The 15741-nt window shown below is 45.2% G+C and overlaps 1 protein-coding gene across 1 annotated transcript in view; it reads right to left on the reverse strand.

The window, feature by feature from the left end:
* Positions 1-15741, reverse strand: part of ATP10B (ATPase phospholipid transporting 10B (putative)) — a 216370-nt gene that overhangs the window by 135086 nt on the left and 65543 nt on the right. Inside the window, exon 2 of the mRNA XM_081135492.1 lies at positions 6839-6902. The gene's annotated coding sequence lies outside the window, so the exon portion shown is untranslated. The remainder of the gene's footprint in view (positions 1-6838; positions 6903-15741) is intronic.

Raw genomic sequence — 15741 nt, forward strand, 5'->3', positions numbered from 1 at the left:
ACAGTCCCTGCTGTTCTTTCTGTGTTCCAGGGGTGATTGTCCACCTTGGGGGTCAGCTGGGAGTGAATCCTGAAGGACTTATTGCTTAAATTCCTTAATTCCAGATGGCAAACAAGAAGATAAACCTAGCCTCTGTTTTGGCCATGTGTCTTCTTCTATACATAACACAGACCTGAACTCAGGCTCCAACAGCCTTTGGCTTTGTCTGTGAAGGGCAAGGCCTCTTGGTTTTCTGCAGGAAGCCTCTCTTCTCTGCCTTGTTTTTGACCCCTCATCAACAATCTCATAACACCTTGGGGTTGAGCAGACCCTCCTTTGCTGGCTGGTAACTGTGAGCCATGAAAAAAAGCCAGCAAATGAGGGGAAACCATGCTGGCCGCACTTCACTCATTGCCAGCATCATCGGCTCCCTGGATCCCCCAGGCGCCTGAGGACATGCAGATGAGTCCTTGGAATCGGGGAGGCAGAACAGAGTTTGTTCAACTCCTCTGAACACGGTCCTCTCTGTGATCTACAGGTCTGGAGAAGTCACCAGGCTGTGGCTGCATTTATCAGCCAGACTCCGTCGCTTCCTCTGCCCATATCTTCTCTGGCCATGCCTGTCTGCACCCAGACAAGTCAAGCTCCACTCCCACAGGCGGCCGGGGGCCAGGATCTGCCCCTGGATGCAGGAGTCCTTGAAAACGCAACTAAACAGAGCTTAGGAGAGCAGAGTTAGTGTAAATCCTGCCACCTGAGTTTAGGTCATGCCTGATTTCTTTGTTTTCACCACTAAATGTCTCTTCTAGAATTTTTTTCACCCTCAGAGGTGACTACAGGACCTAGCTACATGACCTTGACAAGTCATCTGCCTCCTGCAAGCCTCAGAGTTCTAATCTGTAAAATGATGATAATAATAGGAGCTGCCTCATAGAGCTGTGGGAGAGATTAAGTGAGCACCAAGCAGCACCCAATAAATATTAGCTATTGCAGTTGCAGGCAAGAGTATCTAGGGGGCATTTTAAAGAGGTGCCCGGGGCAGCTTCTCAAAGGCAGTGGGTAGGAGTTACATCAGGGAACTTCACCAATCGCATTAGACTGTCAGCCCCATGAGGACCCAGACTGTGCCTTCCTCACTTGCTGCTCTATTCCCAGGGCTTGGAACACGGCAGCGCCCAGTAAATTGCTGATGAATTAACGAGGCAGACGGACCTAAGTTTAAATCCCAGTTTGAAGCCCAGTTCTGCTACCTGTGGTTTTGGGCAAGTGATTGACCTTCTCTGCTTCTGCGTTTGCACATATATGAAGTTGGAAGAAACCATTTTGCAGAGACAGCTCCAAGAATGGCCAACTGCTACTGTGAGCCTACTATGTGCCAGGCACTGGGCTAAGTGTTCTCTGTGGGCGGCCTGTTTGATCTTCACAACAGCCCTTTTGAGGTCGGTGGGGTTACTGGCTTCTAAGACTTTTTTGTAGATCATGTAACTAATGTTCGGAGAAGTCGAGGACGTGGCTGGGTGCTTCCGAGAGGTGAAGATGGAGTTCCCGACCAGCTGGACTGACACCAGGTCCCTTCTTCTTCGGCACAGTGTCCACGTCTCACGTAGACGCCAGGATAAAACAGGAACTCAAATGCAGCTTCTACTGCTGCTGTTATTATTGTTAAGGGTTAAGTGCACTTCTCCCCCCCACACGCTCCCCGTGGCACTTGGCAGAAGAAAACGATGAAGTCAGCCCAGTCGTCTGTATGCTTGTGACAATCCGTCCACATGTGCAAACATCCTGCCCACTCAGAACTCCCGGGGCTGTGATCTCAGCGTGTGTGTCTATCACCCCGGCCAGAATACCAATTCGAAAAGCAAAGCATGCGTGCATTCAGAAGGCATTTCAGTTGGGCAATGTGAATAGTTCCCATCTGCAGCTGGCCAGGAAGGCAAGGGGAAGGGGCGGGTTTCCACATCTGGCGAGTTCTGAGCGATGGGACAACATGGGCGCCAAACAAAATAAGGCAGATGCCTGAGCCTGATGCCTCCCTCCCCCCGAGCATGACGGCAACTCACAAAGTTGGGGAAAGCTTAGATGGAGGGGATCTCAGAAGTCAGCTAGTCTTGCTGAGGAGAGGGGACCAGAGAGGCAGGGCGAGTCAGAGCTATGAAGTGCCGGTGATGGCCGAGAAAGGGCCTGCTTGAACATCCCTAGAGTGGGCACTTATGGTTTATGCCCAGCCAGCGTCCAGTCCCCCATTTTCTGGTGACAGCTTCCTGATTTGGGGAACCACCCACATGGTTCAAGGATACTGACCTGAAAGCCGGCACTCTCCCACCAAACCGTCCTGCCTCTGTTCAAGCTTCCCCACATCACCCGCGATAACTCCTGTTAGCTAGTCCATGGCCGAGTTCTCCCACTTGTTTCCCAGGACTGCATTGAGAAATCCAGAGACGGGAGATGAAGCTTCTCCAGTTTTCTAGGAAACTCTCATACTATTTATCTCTTAGTTGCACTGTGGGGCTTGCTCAGCTAAGGCACCAAGGGGAGCACTGTCAGAGAATTACATAGGAGCAGTAGAGAAGGCAGTCACATGTCCCTGTAATTCAGTGTCACTGCCCAATCTGGCCCGAACAATGACTACGTGGTTCTTAAGTGGTCAGACACCAACACTGAAAGCCAAAAGCTTTCCAATACAATTCTCTAAAAGGTATATCTATTGCAGCATTGTCAATAAGAGCAAAAGATTGTAATCCACCTAAGCATCCACTTACAGGGGGCCGGTTACATAAGTTTTGGTGCATTCATGCTACAGCATATCATGGGGACATTAAAATGAATAAGAAAGGGTTGTGTGTACAATGCAACACCATCTCCAAGAAACAGTAAGTAAAAAAGAGACCAAGGTGGAGAACAGTGTATATATCATTTGGGTTACCAACACGGGGTGGGAGGCATCCACGTATATATTTGACTGGATACAGACTCACCAGAAGGATATAGACTAAGTGGTTATTTTCCAGGCAGAGGACAGAGGTTAGACACAGTCTCTGCGGAGAGCTCAGCTGCCACTAAATATCCATAACGCATTAACAATAGTTTTCCCACATCCATGAATTACCTATTTAAATAAGCACATGCATCATTTTTCTATAATAATCAATAGGTCTTCATGAATGAAGTCGAGCGCCTCACTTGGAAATTGCACCTGAACTTCCCCCCATCCCTTAGGCCTAATCAGGAGGCAGAGTAGAGACTCTTCCTCCCACAGTGAAGCCCAGGGCTCTGAGGCTGGAGGAAGGCTGCTCCAATTCTGCCCTAAGGGCCTTGATGAAACCCAGCGAGAGGAAGGAGTTGTCTGAATGCCCACTCATTCATTATCCTCCTAACGCCCGTCATGGGATGAGGCGGAGGCTGACAGCAGACATTTCCAACTGTATCTCCAATCAGCCCACCCGACCGTCCCTCAGGGAGCCACGGATCATCGCACGTCGGAGCTGGGAGGGCGTGAGGCAGGTGGTCTCCAAGGTGGGACTTGTCCCAGAGAGGACATGACAATCCATTGTGGTGTGAATAAAAGACTTTCTAGTCATGCTCATTTTTCAAAGTCAGCTTTACTCAGTTTAATTACAGACTAAGACACACTTTATAAATACATACTCTAAGAGAGGTGGGGAGCGTGAAAACCGCCCTCGCTGCTCTGGGAAGGATGACAAGAATCTGAGACGCTTCTACAAAACCCTGAGTGATAGAACAGGAAACATTTTTGGAAATAGAAAAGGCAAATAAACGTTTTACGGGAAGAGAAAAACAATCTCATCTTTCCAGTGTGTTTTAGAGCAAATCAAACTGGCGCAAGCTTACAGAACCCATCCATTTTGCAGGAGAGAAATTAGCATAAAGTCACACCCCTAAGTCCATCCCTTCTGGGACGTTCATAATCTCAAAGAACCTCATCTTGTTTAGGAAAAGAAATAAAAGGTAAACATCAATCAAATGCTGGTCATAACCATAGTCTGACCCTAATGTCAGGGATGAATTATGTTAAAGGTAAAGTCTTGACGGACAGGGAGGAGTTTACCACTTACAACAACCTGCTCCTCGCAGGCACCTCCTGAGACAGACTCATCTTTTACCCTAAAACAGAGGCCACATCTGGGGTTGTAGGACTCTCTGCTTCCACCGAGGTTGGATAGACAATGTAACAGACAACAGTGGCGCTGGGTGAGAAGACTGGGGAGAAAGTAGATTCTCCAGACATTCCACTCTTTAGGAACTAACTCCCTTCTGAACCCTTTGCAAGACACAATACTTTCTATATAACTCATTCACTCACCCGAAAAATCCATGCACACAGTAATGTAAATATGCAGGGCACCTGCTATACATTAGTGAACAAAGGAAAACCAGACCCGGCTCTTACCTAGAGGGTGTTTACAGTCTAGCAAAGGACAGACGCCCGTTACTCAAGTGACACAAATAAATAGATTGCCCGCGACAAGAGTAACCCTGTTCTTGTTCCGTGAGAGTACAGGATAAAAAGACGGCAATAGTGAAGTTCACACCCATTCCCTGCCTCCCATCATTTAACCTCTCCCTTCTGCTGAAGCTCAAGGTGCCACGGGCATATCCAGAGGCCCCGGAGGGTGCTCTGGTAGCCCACAGGTAGCGTCAAGATTCTCGTTCTTGGTGGCCCTCTTCTTAACACAGCAAGCTGACCTCTCACTGACCCAGCGGTCACCCTTCTAGGAACGTGGCTGAAGAGATAACCTCTGTGCACATGAATGTTTGGTATAATTTAAAATAGTAACAACATAAACTAGCAATGACATATTTTTCAAAGGGGAATTGAGTAAATAAATTACCATTCATTTTGGAGATGTAATAGTAATAAATGGTAAAGAATGATGTATATACAAAAACACACACACACTGCAAAGGAACAATATAATGTATTGTCGAGTTTAAAAAGCAGGTTATAGAATAGCTTGTATTAAAAAGAATTCATTTATGTAACATCATATAAATGTGTGTTGTGTTTACATATAATCTTTATCTCTATTATAGAGATATAAATGTGTAGTATAGAAATATATAGTGTATAAATGTATACTATGTATTAAGTGTATATATAATTTATAATTAGTATTACAGCTCTAGGAAGACGTCTCTCTATGCATTTATACATCTGTATGCTGTGCCTCAGTCATCATTGGGGCTAGCAATAAACTCAAGCTGAGGTGTATAAAAACAGTCCACCTTAGCCAGGTAGCATATTTGTGCTGTAGCTGAGACCTTCAAGGCCCAAGTCAGGGATTTGTGTGGATATTTTAAGCAGATCAATAAGACAGAGATTTGGGGCAAGAAAGTCTTTCTGTATCTCTTCAATCACTTCCTATAAATATTCAAATATAAGCTCACAGGTGACTCTTAAAACCGAATGGAGACATCCGAGGAAACGCTATCTTCCTTTGGCTGCACAGAGCAACCCCCAATAGCTGAGTGATGGTAGTCGGCGCACAATGAATAACAAATCTCAGAGTCATTTTAATACAATGAACTCCTACTGGTAATTTTCGGGCATCAACCCAAATGCATTAGCTTAAAAAACCCTTGGGTGTTAGCTTTTCTATTCTCGTTGATTTCTTTTCAGACAGGTGGAAGGTTTTATTAAGCACTCAGTATCTATAGAGCCGTGCACATCTTTGTGAAGATCCCAGACACATTAAAAAGTCAAATTAGCAATGCATATTTAATACTGCTTTGTAGTTTGTTTTTTAAAAAGTTAGCAGCAGTGTTTACTCTTTGAGGGGAGTTTATAATTATGCAAATTGGAGAAACAGTCTGCATATGGATTATGATAATGCCTTGGGTTTTATATCCAGAGTCTAAAGTGCTTCTAAACATCTCTTCAATTTTATCTATGACTTGGGGGGAGGTTAGCCAAGGCCAGGGGCCTACCTTTTCTTCAGTGATTTAGTCTATGATGCCTTGGAACTCAGGGGTCTGTACAGCTTTCAACTTGGAGGAAGCACCCCTGAGATTTGCATGGTATCACCTCACAGCAGACACTGCTTGGATTGCCTTTGTCATAACCATTAATTCTTCCCTTCTCCTTTCTAACAAGACTTTAATTTTGTTCAGATAGTCACTGTCCTCCATGTGATCATGTGCTCCACAGGATGTGGGTCCCATTTCTGGCCCCAGGAAGGGATTAATGATTGATTTAGACCAATCATGGGGCTGATTTAAGCAAGGGTGTGTGACGCAGCTCTGGCCAAAGAGGAGGTTAGAACCCAGATTTTGGTGATATTTTCGAGCTACTCAATTAACCAACTATGGACCTTTCCAACTTCAGTACTTATTGTTATGAGAACTAATAACTTTTTTTTCTTATTAGTTAGGCCATTTTGAGTCTGTTTTCTGTTACTTGCAGCCAAGAACACGTCTTAAGTGATCTGTACCTTGACAGTTCCTGTGTTGCACTGGGGAATAAATCTGTGTCTATGTCTATGTCTGTCTATGTCTATGTCTATGTCTATGTCTATGTCTATGTCTATGTCTATGTCTATGTCTATGTCTATGTCTATGTCTATGTCTATGTCTATGTCTATGTCTATGTCTGTCTATGTCTACGTCTACTCTTATCTATATCTATATTTATATCTATCTTGCTATCTCACTACCTATCTCTCTATCTACACACAGAGAGAAGAGTTAAGCCATATACTTGCCACCTGGTTTACCAACAAGGCCACTTGACATTTGTTTAAACGGGCTGGAGGAAGGAATGGTAGTTTAATAAAGCTCATCCTGCTGTAGCAGAGATGAGTCCATCTCTTATAAGCAACAAATAATAGGAAAAGTCACTCACTGTTCACACTGTTGCTTTCATCGAAACAAGTGTCACCAGCTCCAGTCTTCTTGTCAAAGCATGCCTGCAAGACAGGAGAGAGAAAATAGATACAAAATGTACCATCTCATTTTGGCATCAGGCAGTAATCAAGTATTTTGCCCTTTCCTCTCCAGCTGGACGATTCCAGCTTTAAGCAAATTCTATAGATCAGGCTGAACATTTTTCCAGGAAGTTGTTTTAACAGGAAAGTTTATTCCTACCAGGGAGCCAGGTCTCCTATGCGACCTGCTGCCTTCTGCAATGTACATCATGTTCCCATAGACTCCAGCTAAATGCCTGATTGCTCTATGGAATGCGTCCTGGCCCAGCCACTCGGCGCATTTCATCTCCTTTGCCTCTGCAGCTGGTTCAGGAATGGGCACAGGACCTGACTGGGGCCAATGGAAGTCAGTCCTGAAACTTAACTTTGAAAATATAGGGGGTAAGATCTCTTTCTACTGCACCTAGGGTGGTAAGGACGTGTACCTGGAGAGGCTGGCCGCCAACATGGGAAATCAATGCTGCAATTTTGAGCGAGAGGTACCAAGCCCTGCTATTATCTGGGCACCTGGATCCATTGATGATGGAAATGCTCGAACTTTCCAGTTGTGTGAACCAATGCCTACTCTTTTTGCTTAAGCCAGTTGGGTTTTCTGTCTCTTCTAACCAAAAGTCCTCACTGATACAGGGAGATAGGGCAGGTGCTGTGCCATGATTTTTACTTTACAAATGAAATGGAGACTCAGAGAAAGATAAGTATAGGGAGGTCAAGACCTTGGTCCAAGGGCTCCATCCCCTGCAGTCTCCAGACCACTCAGTCAGTGACTCATTACAGTAAAATGGGAACAACTGACATTCATTGCTATCTTTACAGACTTGAGCTCTTCTGCTTTGGAAAAAATGGAGATGTCTCTCACAAGGTTACCAAGGAAGATAATAGATGATCTCTATTATTTTGGCAAAGTGAAGGTGGTTACATGCCTGTGCACTCACCCTTGCACGCACCCCCCCCCCCCACCATTATATAAGGCCACACAATAGGTGCTTTAGATTTGCACAGAAGATCTTCTCCCCCAAGGATCTGTCCAGGCTGCAGGTGGGCTCTGGTTGAAGCCCTCTCCCCACGGGCTGCTCTAAGTCCCCGGTTGACCTGTGCTTCCTCAGTCTGTCCTCCTGACCCTGCCATCTCCCTGCCAGCCCTGTCTGCTGGTCTGTGACTGAACTAATCACAAACATCGCTCCACCCAGTCGCCTGACCTGGTCAGTGCCTGGTCCATCACTAAGCAGAGGTCACAGAGAGGAAGCCCACAACCCAAATCCTGCTCCCCCATGTGTTTGGTATGACTTACATTTAGAAAAAAAAATTTAAATTGAACTAAATTGAAAAATGTTACATAAAAACGGAAATTTCAAGCTTCACTTGAAAAACACACCAAAGGCCTGTCAACACTGTGCATTCCCACAGGGTGACACGGGCCGAAGATGAATGCTGTCTGAGTCCTTTAGACACATTTGCTTCCTTCTTCTGAATCCCTGTCTGGCCTCCTTGACTCATTTCTGCCACCTGCCTGGCTGCTGGGCGCCTAGGCACCTCCAGCCCCATCCTAGGCCTACCTTCCCTGGATCCACTTGGGCTAACCCAGGGGAGGTGCCACCTCGCCCTCCAGTGGCTGTGTCTGGAAACACCCCGTGTCCACGTGGGTTCCCACCCCAGCCTCCCTCTCTCCAGAACTAAAATACAGTGGCACCACGGTGTGATTTTATGTCTGTTTATTCTTGCTCTGTCTTCTAGATTCTCTAAAAATAATAAGGAATTATTTATTTGAATCAGAAAAAAAATTGTTTTATAAATGCTCTTGTGAAAATAAAGCTGCCCTGCGTCCTGCAGGGGGCAGGGACCTTAGGGAAGCTGTGTGGTGCAGCCAGCTAGGCACTGGATGAGACGTCAGAGGAGTCCGTGACTTTGGGACCTCTTAGAAATGATTTCCTTTTTCCTGCCTCAGTTTCCCTACCTATCAAGGGAGGTTGAGCTAGATCAGAAGTCATAAACTGCTGACCACGAGTCATATTCAACCAATAGATGGTACTTTACAAATTTTATTAACGATATGCCCACAGCTAAAAAGAAGAATATTTCAGGTAAGAATTCAGATTACGGACTTGTCGGAACTACCTAGAAACAACAGACAGTGGTCCAGCATTCTCACATGACAGCCACGGTTAGGTGGGGCTGCACACTCACTCCAGCCCTCACCCACGTCCTAGTGGGTGTGGGCGGGCACCCCGACCACCTTCTTTATTCCTTTACATCCTTGCCTGCCCTCGCATGCATCTTCTCTTGCGACCCATGAAAGAGATGACCTCTAGGGCCCCTCTAGGGACCTCCACTCCCAATTCTGGGAGTGGAGACGGGTGATCTGAGAGTTAGAGACAATGTGGAGAAGAGAAAAACGTTCTGAGTAAAGAGACCACGCTGTAGCATTCTAGTAAAGCGTAATGAGCCCCCCCCCCCCCCCACTGGCCCAGAGCTGGAACAGCAAGCCGCCCAAGCCTTTGTGAAGGTCCCACTCCATGGTTAAATCTGCAAAGGCAACAGCCAGGTTTTGAAAGTAGCAGCTATATCCTTCCATTAGGGTTGCTAGCTGATTCTCTAAGTAATTTGCAATTCAAGTGTCTCTTTGTTTTGTATGAAAATTTGCTGCTATTTGGAAAGTGGGGAAGAGCTAAATTGCATCCTGCTGGTTTTACTTCGACTGTATCAAAAAAGAAACTGTTAATCTGGTTCCATAATTAACTTTCCTGTTCTAAAAAGGCCCTGGGAGAGAGTCCAGAGACTGGCTGTCAGCTCCCTGCTTCTTTCTGCTGAACTCCTTTCAACAGAAAGAAGAATGGGTCCAGGTGGGCACTGGTCTTGATTTTCTCTTTTTATGATTTTTCTTCCCCTTAGTGAGCCCTTACTGTGGGTAAGGCACTGGGCTGACCAGGGAAGGTATAAAGATAAATTCCTGTGGAACTGCCAGAGAATATAAATTAACTTTCCATCCATCCATCCATCCATCCACCCCAAATATGTAAGGTTTCTATATTATACTCTAGACGCTGTGCTAGTTATTCATATGTGATAAATGAAAAAAAATGACTTAGTCATCAACCATGACTTCTAAAGTGAGCAGATAAATTCTTGACTAGGGCCATAATAGTCGGCCTCATGGAAAAATAGCATTCAAATTGTTTTGACCCCGGCAATATCTGTGCATGTGCATGAGTATGTGCACACACCCATACGTGTGCACAAAGCACTGGAGGGACAGGACGGCTGATGCAAACAAGGGCGTGCAGACTGGGAATTCAGTGTGACCATCAGGGGGAGACCCCTTGGGCACCAGCAGAGGGGCTAGAGCTAATACTCATTGACTACCTGGAACTGTGCTAAGCACTTTTTATCTATTATATCAATGAAACCTCACAACGCCAAGTAGTAATTACTGGTTACATGTTACAGACAGGAAACAGACTCAGGGAAGGCCCCAGAAAACACATTGGTGGGATAAATGGCAGAGGTGGACTTGTTCGTGACTTCAGAAAGTAAGTTTTTAACCATGAGACCACGCTGCCCAGTGGGAAAATGACTAAAGAAGGGCTTAGGTGCCTACCACTCACTCACTCACTCACTCACTCAATCATTCATTCATTCAAAAAAAAATGGGACAGGTAAGGTCCCTGTCCTCTTGTAGCTTATGTTTCAATGACCTCACCCTCGGGGGCTTCCCTCCACCAAAGGGCACAAAGGAGAACATCACCAATTAGGTGACCTTTCCCCAGCTGCTCCCAGATCATTTGGGCGATACATCAACTCATTTTATTCAAGGGGTGTTTGTCCCCTCTTTTCTCTTCTGTTCTCTCTTAAATGACTGTGTCTTGAGTATGAAATGCTCATTCTCCAATCTTATCTTCAAGTCTAACCTGGAAGATTCTGTAAAGAACTTGCTCTTTGCAACCCACTCAACAGTCCTAAGCACTTTTTCAGAGCTGCACAGTCTTTTTCAGGTTCTGGCTTTGAAGAAAGTTAGAGGCAAACCCTAGTCTTAACCCTGGTCCCCAGCCCACATTTACCTGAGAAAACTGCCAGCATTTAGAAAAGTTGGCCTGCACCCTGGCTCCTCAGACATCTACTAGACATTTTTATGGAGTCGATACATCACCCCCCTTTTTTTGGAGGTCAGGACAAGACACTGCCTTATAACAGAGAATTAGAGGAGGCCAGGATTCCCAGCTGCGTCAGGGCTATAAAGGACTCCAAGCATCCAAGGCAAATTGCCCCTTGGGTCATTGCACCTGTAAATGAGGGCAGCTAAAACAAAATCTTAAATTGCCAGGGGAATGAGGGTGCTGAGGGAACTTTATAGTCCCTGACAGTGGCAGACAGAATAATGGTTCCCCAGAGATGTCCATGCCTCGATCCCTGGAACCTGTGAATGTTACATTACATAGCAAAAGGAGTTTTGCAGGTGGAATTAAGGTTGTCGACCTTAAGGTGGGGAGATTATCCTGGATCATTTGGGTGGGCCCAGTGTAATCACGTGGGTCCTTCAAGGTAGAACAGGAAGGCAGAGATCAAGATATATGATGATGGAAGAAGGGGCTTCAAGTGTGACAGGGGCTTGATCCATGGTTGCTAGTGTGAAGATGGAGAAGGGGCCATGAGCCAAGGACTTGGGGCAGCCTCTAGAAGACTGGAATAGGCCTCAACCAAAAGCTAGGGAAGAAATGGGGCCCTCAGTTCTACATCTGTCCACAGGACCCCTAGACCTCTTTCCTATTAGAAATAGCCCCCCTTCCTTGCCCTGACTGTTATCTGTGTACATGGTTTTCCAACTAGATATTTCAGTGTCCAGCCTCCCTTGGGGTTATGTGCAACCAGTAACTAAGTTAGGGCCAATGGAATATGAATAGGAGTAATACATGCAAATTCTGGGTCATCTTCATAAAAATAAATCTTCTTGCCAGGACTTTTCCTCCTACCCCCTTCCTGTTGGCTGGAAAAGAGTACAGCAGTTGTCCTTGGAACCAGAGATGGAAGCCACATGTTGAGGATGACGGAGCCAAAGGCCAGCCTGTGACTCAGAATGACCTTGTGAAGCTGCCCACCTGCCCTAGACTGCACTCCTGCTTTTGAGCTGCGAGGGACACACCACCTTGCTCCCCTAAGCTTGGTCTCCATGACAGCAGTTCCAATGCCTTAACTCATTCACATGTTTATTGGAATTGGCCTATTGGCCTATGGACAGAAGTCTGGCTTTCTTCCCACCTGCCTTTTTCTAGGAGGGTGACACCTAGCCTAAAATGTTTATTCCTAGTGCACTGAGTATACAACTGAACATACATATGGCGTGCCTTAAAAGCAGCCAAAGTCACTTGATGGGAGGTGTGAGCTCAGGCTCCCTCATCCTGGTTAGCTAGGGAAGTTGAGTGAATACATTGATGCCTGGCATTTTATTATTTCTCCTGGAGTCATTGAAACTATCTTTAATCAGAAGTATGTCCAGACTTCCTAAATAATGTTTTGCACTGAAATTCATTGCTGATTCATTCTTCTCAAACCCATCATTTCAGAAAATTGTCTTTTGATGCCTAAGTATTTCTTGCCATTTGAAACTTTCTTTACAAACTTCCAGGTTTGTTTTTCCCCCCATTCCCCTTTAAGAGCCCATTTTGACAATTCTCCTGAGCATTCATTTTCTAGCTAACTATTAACAACAAATGCCTTGTGTTTGTATGTTGTTTAATACTTTTCAAAGCCTTTTCACAGTCTAATAGCATTTAGTCATCAGGGAAGCCTGGTAAGTTATGTAGCATAAGTATTAGTATTCCCAGTTCCTAGCTCATTGGTCCTCAACAAGAGTGTGGCATAAAGTGCTGTTTAGTTATTCATTGTGGAGTATGCTATATAGCAAATCATTCTTTTTCAGATAATAATGTAATTTAAAAAATTCATCCTGTGGATACAATAGACAGGTTTTGAGGAGCTATGTGCCCTAGGAACAGTCTTCAGCATGTGGAAAACAGTGGAGAATAAGGCAGACAGTATCCCTGCTCCTCAGGATCTGGTGGGCAGTTGGTGAATCACTGCATTTTGAGCACGACTTTGGACTTCTACTGTCTCATCTGTCCTGCATCACCCACTTCCTCTGGGCAGCTACTTCCCTGCTGCTCCAACCATGTGATTCTGGTGAGGTTGCTGACTACAGAGGGAGGCAGGTGATTCTGCATACCGTGGCCCTCTGGCCACAGTGATTGGTTCAAGGGAAGTCACATGACCCAAACCTAAGCCAATCAAAGTCTTTTCTGGGATTTTCAATTTAGGAAACAGAGATAGAAGCTCTTTTCGATTTGTCATCACTGGACTGGGGTGATGGAATCTTGGGGCCAACTGTGGTAGTATCTTTTGTCACATGGAAGAAACCTTTGGAAACAGAGAAGGGAGACCAACAATGAGAGGCGGTGGGGAGGTGGAGAGCAAGCATTAAAGGACAGGCAGTCACAGCAATTCGGAAGGACACAGACTAGTTAGACCAGATACTAAAACAATGACTGACACATGATAGGTGCTCATTACTTACTTGTTGAAATTATAAATTAAAAAAGAGAGGTGAACATTACTTTTGAGTTTGTTTGTCTGGGAGTTTCTATCACCTAATACAGTATCTTGAGCAGAAAAGATGCTCAGAACATATTTATTGAATCAATGAACGGCATTATATTGATGATGCCTTCAGTCAGGTGGAAAGGAGTTTAAAATCGAAAAAAAATCCCACCATCTTATTTTATCATAATTTTCATCCATTTCTCCAAGTACTGCAAAGCAGAGTGGTAGTAAAGGAAAAGGGCTTAGATATCAGGCAGGCCTGGTTTTGAGTTCTGGCTTCTGCAGCGACCAGCTGTGTGACACTGAGAAAATAATAACTACCCATTCATCAAGGTTTTTGATGAGAATGTAAGGAGGTAACCATAAAGTTTTAAGCAGAGCAGCCGACATATTATCAAAAGTTCTAATGGTATCTACACTCATTAAATCAGTTTTTATTAATTGAGTGTCTTCTGTGCGCCTCGCATTGTCTTAGTCCCTGGGTTACAGGAGAATGAGAGAGATAAGGGCCTTATCAACAAGGAGCTTCTGTTTGAGTGGAGGGAGAAGGCAACAAAGTAAAAAACAAATAAACAGGCCTGGTTGCATGGCTCAGGGGGTTGGGTGCTCTCCCATGCACCACGGGCTCCTGGTTTGATTCCTGGTCAGGGCACACGCCCAGGTTGCGGGCTCAGTCCCCAGTAGGGGGCATGCAGGAGGCAGCTGATTGATGCTTGGTTCTCACATCAGTATTTCTCGCTCTCTCTCTTCTTTCCTCTCTCTCTAAAATCAATAAAAACATATATTAAAAAAATAAACAAGTAACTCAAAGAAGTAATACAGGCCATGGATAATAAATTAGGGATAGAAATGAACAGAGCCACCTCTAGACTAGGTGGATAGAGAAGGCCTCTAAGGGAAGATGACATTTGAGCTGAGATCTGAATCCAAAAAGAAGCCAGCCACAGGAAGACAAGGGAAAGAGTGCTTCAGGCAGAGCAAACTGAAAGTGCAAAGGCCCTGAGGTTGGAATGAGCTTGGTGTGTTTGAGAAATTCAAAGACAACCATGGAGCCAGGTATAAAGAGTGACAGAGAGCATGGTGGGAGCAGAGGTCAGAGAGGTTGGCCTAATTACCTGGCCATTTAGACTGACTTGTACAATGGGGAAGGTACAATATTAGGAACCAGGACGAAAAGGCAAAATTTACCTCAAGAAGTTCTCAGTCTATCTAATCTCACCATATTTTCATCTTACCATGTTTTGTCAAGGGAAGATTTAGGTGAGCTGAGTTTTGTATAGCCACATTTTGACTATCTTGTACCTCCTGGTATTGATGTCTTTGCCCATCTGTGTTAGGGGAAGGGGACGGATCTATGCCACGCTTTCTCCACTGAGCAAGCAGGAGGCAGTTAAATAGTAAACATGAGCTTGTCCACAGGAGAGAAGTTAGTGTATTTCAGGTAAGTATACCTCATCAAGTACAAATCCCATCTCTGTGAACCCATGCAATATTTTGGAGGCGAGGAAGTGGTGGGAACGCCCTGAGAACCCCAAGTGCAGAGTTAAGCACGATTCTTGTGAAAGATTGCACTACAAGTCATGTCCAGGCACTTTACACAGTGACTGTCTTTAAACACCTTCTGATTTCTCTATGTAAAGTCATTTGTGGGTATTGTTATGTTTTATTCATGTGAACTTTGAAGGTCCAGAGGGCTCAGAGCAACAGAGGGAAATTTATCTATAAGCTAGAAAAGGGTAGAATACAAAGTTGATCAGAACTCAGACTTAAATCAGGGCAGAGTGAGATGTCAATGCATTTTCTGCAAGAATACCTGATCCTTCTTTCCCTGGGCGACGGTGTCCAGTCCCACGGCTTTAATGCCATCTATAGGCTGGTGATTCTTAAATTATAGACCTGGCTCAGATCATGCCTTGGCTCTAAACCCATGTATCCAATGTCTGAGGTGACATCTCCGCTCGGATGCTTGGCAGGCTTCACCGCCATAACGTGACTCTGCAATACCTCTTCAGAACCGGGTCCCCCTTGCCCTTGCCAGCATTCCCTTCTTTCCTTTTTCTATACCATCTCTTTAAATGGCAGCCGTGGTGCTAAGCGCTTTTTATGTATTTTCTTTCTCAGCCCCCTAAAACGGTCCCCCTTAAATGAATCCCTTCGCAAACATATTCAGAGTACAAGGCCCACCACCACATCCTCGGGAGCCCTAAGTAGTGTTGTCCTGCTTCCAATTTGCATG

The sequence above is a fragment of the Miniopterus schreibersii genome, assembly GCF_964146895.1.
Source record: "Miniopterus schreibersii genome assembly, chromosome: 4".
Classification (NCBI taxonomy): Eukaryota; Metazoa; Chordata; class Mammalia; order Chiroptera; family Miniopteridae; genus Miniopterus; species Miniopterus schreibersii.